General features: G+C 38.4%; 1 long non-coding RNA gene across 1 annotated transcript; it reads left to right on the top strand.

The window, feature by feature from the left end:
• The first annotated feature begins 484 nt into the window (after positions 1-484).
• Positions 485-983, top strand: LOC119083611. Its single transcript, XR_005088902.1, has 3 exons — positions 485-572; positions 673-781; positions 839-983. It is a non-coding gene; the product is annotated as an uncharacterized LOC119083611 (long non-coding RNA).
• The last annotated feature ends 6377 nt before the right edge of the window (positions 984-7360 follow it).

Below are 7360 nucleotides of genomic sequence, written 5' to 3'. Positions count from 1 at the left end.
GTTCATTTGAGTTCATTTTCATCCAGTGTATTAGGTCCCTTATTTGACGTTACGAAAATGAACCGCTCCTGCCTGGTTTATTTTACTCTGCCGTGGTTGTAACGCAAATTCATCATTTCGCTGTAAAATTTGGCAGAGAAACCACAATACACAAATTTACTGTTACATGGTTTATTCATTCATTAAAAGATGGAACAAAAGATCTTTAAAAATCTCAACGAATGCGCGCCCATCCTATTTTCCTTCAAACTCACCAAAACCTTCGTCCACTTGACCACATCAATTCATTGATTATTACGATGTTCTGTCACTATAATTTCTTTTGTATGTATTGGTGTATAGCATAAATATTTTCAATGATGAAAGAACATACAACCATATTTATACACTTGAGGATGCACATCCATTGATACATTAAATCCATTGACGTCAAATCTCATCGTCATATTGAATGAAACACAGACACTGTTACAGAATTTTTATAATTTGGGATATCGTGAATGTAGTAGTTACGTGAGAAAATTCATTCAATGGATAAATCGAATCAATCATATCAATATGCGGTGTAATAAGTAGGTTAGTTAGGTTATTTGACTTTCTTTCAATTTTTTTTTTTAAATTGATAGTTTTTCCCGTAAATTGCAACGTGCGCCTATATCACATTCTTATTAGACTTCATTCTAAAGGAACCGTCTGATTCTTTTCTATGCTATTTGATTCGCGTAGTGGGTTTGGTTGAGGGATCTGCATAGTCCTATCAAATGACAAAGATACGTTTCAGGTAAAAAAGGAACACAGAACGTTGTTTCTCCAAATAAATAACATTACATTCGTGCAGCAGGTGACTGGTAGAGACAAAAAAGGTAGCAACAAACTACAAATCTATTCCTCACAAACTGGAACAACACAATAAAGCATAACATTTGGTTTTAAAAAAAAGGGCGATTTCATTTCTATGTTACAGGTTGCGCCAACAAAAAACTGTTTGTTATTTATGTTGCTGATAAATGATATTGGGAACGGTTTACAAAATAGATCAAAATCATGACGACTTTTTTCCGAGACGAAACGTTGTTTTGAAATGTGTTTTATTCTTTGAATGCCAGCGCGCGGTGATGATAGTCATCACCACATAACTGTGGATAAAAAGATGAAATGTAGATTTTTCGTGTGAATTTGGTTGATTCGAGGCTTAGCCGAATTTTGGACTTATTACACTCACGGAATTTTGAAAACCGACACATTTTCTGTTTCGTGGTTTACTGGTTTTTTGTGAACTTTGCATGTACTTTTATATGGAGAAATCAGAAACTCAAGTAAAACACAGAAACAGAAAACGTCTTGGTTTTCAAAATTCCGTGTGTGTATGTGACTAAAATTCTTCGCAGATGTCTAAATAATTCGCAGAGCACTGTTGATGGTAATCAAGCAAAAAGTGATAGGGACGATGTGGAAGGCACATAAGTTCGAATCTTTCATCACGAGCGCGGTAATTGGGCGACATTCATTCACACTCCACGTACAGATCGCATGGATTTAACGAAAAAATTGAAGAAAAAAAAAGTCGCGATGCGTTCCACATTTACTGTGACGAGTACAAATGTGTAACGTAGCAGTATGTAATTACAACTAGGTCCCACCTTTTGGGTGGGTCAGGTCCCTTGACTGACAATTTTTGCAATGTAATTTTGATCAGCTTATTTTCCATTCTTAAACTTTCTAAGCATCTTTAATCACTATCACCGATACAATAATTTATTTTTTGATATGCTATAAACTAACTTCAATATGTGATGAGCTGTCAAAGAGTAAACATCTCTGCCAAAACAAAGGTATACTTCAGTCGATGATTGGCTGTCAAAGAGTAAACATCTCGGCCTAAACAATGGTACACTTCAGTCCATGATTGGCTGTCAAAGAGTAAACATCTCTGCCAAAACAATGGTACACTTCAGTCGATGATTGGCTGTCAAAGAGTGAACATCTCTGCCAGAACAATGGTATACTTCAGTCGATGATTGGCTGTCAAAGAGTAAACATCTCTGCCAAAACAATGGTATACTTCAGTCGATGATCGGCTGTCAAAGAGTAAACATCTCTGCCAGAACAATGGTATACTTCAGTCGATGATTGGTTGTCAAAGAGTAAACTTCTCGGCCTAAACAATGACATACTTTAGTTGGTGATTGGCTGTCAAAGAGTAAACATCTCGGCCTAAACAATGACATACTTTAGTCGATGATTGGCTGTCAAAGAGTAAACATCTCTGCCAGAACAATGGTATACTTCAGTCGATGATTGGCTGTCAAAGAGTAAACATCTCGGCCTAAACAATGACATGCTTTAGTCGATGATTGGCTGTCAAAGAGTAAACATCTCTGCCAGAACAATGGTATACTTCAGTCCATGATTGGTTGTCAAAGAGTAAACTTCTCGGCCTAAACAATGGTACACTTCAGTCCATGATTGGCTGTCAAATAGTAAACATCTCGGCCTAAACAATGAGACACTTCAGTCGATGATTGGCTGTCAAAGAGTAAACATCTCTGCCAAAACAATGGTACACTTCAGTCCATGATTGGCTGTCAAATAGTAAACATCTCTGCCAAAACAATGGTATACTTCAGTCGATGATTGACTGTCAAAGAGTAAACATCTCGGCCAGAACAATGGTACACTTCAGTCGATGATTGGCTGTCAAAGAGTAAACATCTCGGCCTAAACAATGACATACTTTAGTCGATGATTGGCTGTCAAAGAGTAAACATCTCTGCCAGAACAATGGTATACTTCAGTCGATGATTGGCTGTCAAAGAGTAAACATCTCTGCCAGAACAATGGTATACTTCAGTCGATGATTGGCTGTCAAAGAGTAAACATCTCGGCCTAAACAATGACATGCTTTAGTCGATGATTGGCTGTCAAAGAGTAAACATCTCTGCCAGAACAATGGTATACTTCAGTCCATGATTGGTTGTCAAAGAGTAAACTTCTCGGCCTAAACAATGGTACACTTCAGTCCATGATTGGCTGTCAAATAGTAAACATCTCGGCCTAAACAATGACATACTTTAGTCGATGATTGGCTGTCAAAGAGTAAACATCTCTGCCAGAACAATGGTATACTTCAGTCGATGATTGGCTGTCAAAGAGTAAACATCTCTGCCAGAACAATGGTATACTTCAGTCGATGATTGGCTGTCAAAGAGTAAACATCTCGGCCTAAACAATGACATGCTTTAGTCGATGATTGGCTGTCAAAGAGTAAACATCTCTGCCAGAACAATGGTATACTTCAGTCCATGATTGGTTGTCAAAGAGTAAACTTCTCGGCCTAAACAATGGTACACTTCAGTCCATGATTGGCTGTCAAATAGTAAACATCTCGGCCTAAACAATGAGACACTTCAGTCGATGATTGGCTGTCAAAGAGTAAACATCTCTGCCAAAACAATGGTACACTTCAGTCCATGATTGGCTGTCAAATAGTAAACATCTCTGCCAAAACAATGGTATACTTCAGTCGATGATTGACTGTCAAAGAGTAAACATCTCGGCCAGAACAATGGTACACTTCAGTCGATGATTGGCTGTCAAAGAGTAAACATCTCGGCCTAAACAATGGTACACTTCAGTCCATGATTGGCTGTCAAAGAGTAAACATCTCTGCCAAAACAATGGTACACTTCAGTCGATGATTGGCTGTCAAAGAGTGAACATCTCTGCCAGAACAATGGTATACTTCAGTCGATGATTGGCTGTCAAAGAATGAACATCTCTGCCAAAAGAATGGTACACTTCAGTCCATGATTGGCTGTCAAATAGTAAACATCTCTGCCAAAACAATGGTACACTTCAGTCGATGATTGGCTGTCAAAGAGTGAACATCTCTGCCAGAACAATGGTATACTTCAGTCGATGATTGGCTGTCAAAGAATGAACATCTCTGCCAAAACAATGGTACACTTCAGTCGATGATTGGCTGTCAAAGAGTAAACATCTCGGCCTAAACAATGGTACAATTCAGTCCATGATTGGCTGTCAAAGAGTAAACATCTCTGCCAAAACAATGGTACACTTCAGTCGATGATTGGCTGTCAAAGAGTGAACATCTCTGCCAGAACAATGGTATACTTCAGTCGATGATTGGCTGTCAAAGAATGAACATCTCTGCCAAAACAACAGTACACTTCAGTCGATGATTGGCTGTCAAAGAGTAAACATCTCTGCCAAAACAATGGTACACTTCAGTTCATGATTGGCTGTCAAAGAATGAACATCTCTGCCAAAACAATAGTACACTTCAGTCGATGATTGGCTGTCAAAGAGTAAACATCTCAGCCTAAACAATGACATGCTTTAGTCGGTGATTGACTGTCAAAGAGTAAACATCTCGGCCAGAACAATGGTACACTTCAGTCGATGATTGGCTGTCAAAGAGTAAACATCTCGGCCTAAACAATGGTACACTTCAGTCCATGATTGGCTGTCAAAGAGTAAACATCTCTGCCAGAACAATGGTATACTTCAGTCGATGATTGGCTGTCAAAGAGTAAACATCTCGGCGTAAACAATGGTACACTTCAGTCCATGATTGGCTGTCAAAAGAGTAAACATCTCTGCCAAAACAATGGTACACTTCAGTCGATGATTGGCTGTCAAAGAGTAAACATATCTGCCAGAACAATGGTATACTTCAGTCGATGATTGGTTGTCAAAGACTAAACATCTCGGCCTAAACAATGACATAATTTTAGTTGGAGATTGGCTGTTCAAAGAGTAAACATATCGGCCTAAACAATGGTACACTTCAGTCCATGATTGGCTGTCAAAGAGTAAACATCTCTGCCAGAACAATGGTATATTTCAGTCGATGATTGGCTGTCAAAGAGTAAACATATCGGCCTAAACAATGGTACACTTCAGTCCATGATTGGCTGTCAAAGAGTAAACATCTCTGCCAGAACAATGGTATATTTCAGTCGATGATTGGCTGTCAAAGAGTAAACATCTCGGCCTAAACAATGGTACACTTCAGTCCATGATTGGCTGTCAAAGAGTAAACATCTCTGCCAAAACAATGGTACACTATAGTCGATGATTGGCTGTTAAAGAGTGAACATCTCTGCCAGAACAATGGTATATTTCAGTCGATTATTGGCTGTCAAAGAGTAAACATCTCGGCCTAAACAATGGTACACTTCAGTCCATGATTGGCTGTCAAAGAGTAAACATCTCTGCCAAAACAATGGTACACTTCAGTCGATGATTGGCTGTCAAAGAGCAAACATCTCTGCCAGAACAATGGTATACTTCAGTCGATGATTGGCTGTCAAAGAATGAACATCTCTGCCAAAAGAATGGTATACTTCAGTCGATGATTGGCTGTCAAAGAGTAAACATCTCGGCCTAAACAATGACATGCTTCAGTCGATGATTGGCTGTCAAAGGGTAAACCAATCAAAGCAAAGCTGTTTTTGTTATCCGAAGAAGGCACTCATGTATAATAAGGACACAGAAGAGAATTGTTGAGCTGTGTGGTATGTTTGGTTGTGCTGATATTGTTTGCTATGTTAGTAGATATTTGTTGTGGTGCATACTTGTATTGCGCTCAAGGTTTTAATGTCGGTTGCTTGAATGACAGCAATATCAACTAATGCGGCTAAATAGCACGTTTCACATGCTATTAACGGTCCCAAGCCCGTGAAAACGCAGAGGGGTAGAATAGGGTATTAGTATGGTTTTTTTTTTAAATTATTCATAACTTAATTTAGTAGATAGTACATCACGTTAGGTAAATTGTCACTCATCGATGTGTAACAGCTAATTTTGCAAAGAAATTTGATTCTAATGCGAATTTTCCACTGGCAAGATAGGTGTCCTTACTTGATCCATTTGCATAGCACAAACATGTGTAGGCGAATGTGTCTTGTTTTACCGCTCATTGCCGCCGGGTACGTTGCAAGTATATAATTCGCGTTATGTTTTTAGAATTTCTTTCGGTGTTAGCGACTCATTTGACAGGTGATGCAATTAACCTAACTCCTTGTAAGGCAAAGAAACACGTCTATATCGGCGATCATTGTGTCCGTTATAGCATAATCTCTCTTAATTTGTAATAGGATTGGGAATGGACGGACGATGTACGTTAGGAAAATTGTCCAAAACCAAGAGATGATAACAGATGGAGCTTGGACCGTGCAATACGCCATCTGTTATCATTTCTCTGTCAGCCATACGATGTGTAAACATAATTTTGGCAAACAGAAATTTGATTCTAAATCAGGTTTCACTGTATAGGTGTCCTGATATGATCCATATTGTGACACCAATCAGTGTAGCGAATGTGTCTTGTTTAACCACTCATTGCCGGGTATTGTAAGAATAGGTGTCCTTACTTGAATCCATTTGCAAGCACAATACATGTGTCGAAATGTTCTTGTTTTTGCACCATTGCCGCCGGTATACGTTGTATATAATCCCATTAGTTTTTGTATTTCTTTCGAGGTTAGCCGATCATCTTGACAGGTGGATCAAATTAACCTAACTCCTTGTAAGGCAGATGAGAACGAGTATTATTCTACGCGATCATTGTGTATCCGTTATAAGTCAATACTCCTCCCTTAATATTGGCACAATTAGGTTGGCAATCGGACGAGACGCCACGTTTATGGGCGAAATTGTCAACCATCAGAGAAATGATAAACTAGATGGCGCTTGCCGTACACGCCATCTGTTATCATTTCTCTGTCACCGCATACGATGTGTAAGCCAGCTAATTTTGCAAAAAGAAATTAATTCTAATAGCGAATTTTCCGACTGGTAAGATAGGTGCTCATTTACTTGATCCATTTGCATTAATCCGGCTCTGCCGGTTGTTGTAAAAAAACAAACATGGAAACAGCATGGAAAGACGTTCACGGTAAAATTGGACATGATTGGAGAAACGATACAGTTTGTATGTAAATTTCAAAGTTTTGTTTTACATAATCACAAGAAAATAAATGTAAGAGCCAGCAAGACCAAACTAATTTCTAAAACAGTTTTCCCCTCTTAATCCGGAAATATCAGATTTTGTCCCAGAAGTAATAATTATCCAAAAAGTGTTTATTCCCTACATTCCTTATTGAATATTTTTGAGGGGTAAGAAATGCGCTAAAAAAAAAAATCGAACGAATCTATGATTTCGAAAAACCAAAATTGTGTAACGTATGGTGAATACAAAAATCCATCTTGCTGTACGAAATATACGTTCTCCATGGTACGACAGTCCAGTTCATTGGTGAATTTCTGTACGAATGAAAATATTGTTCCTCCAGAATTGCAAAACTAAAAATTTGTTACTTTACGTGTATTTATC

The sequence above is a fragment of the Bradysia coprophila genome, unplaced genomic scaffold (assembly GCF_014529535.1).
Source record: "Bradysia coprophila strain Holo2 unplaced genomic scaffold, BU_Bcop_v1 contig_70, whole genome shotgun sequence".
NCBI classification, from domain to species: Eukaryota; Metazoa; Arthropoda; class Insecta; order Diptera; family Sciaridae; genus Bradysia; species Bradysia coprophila.
This window is presented reverse-complemented; position numbering and strand designations above follow the sequence as displayed.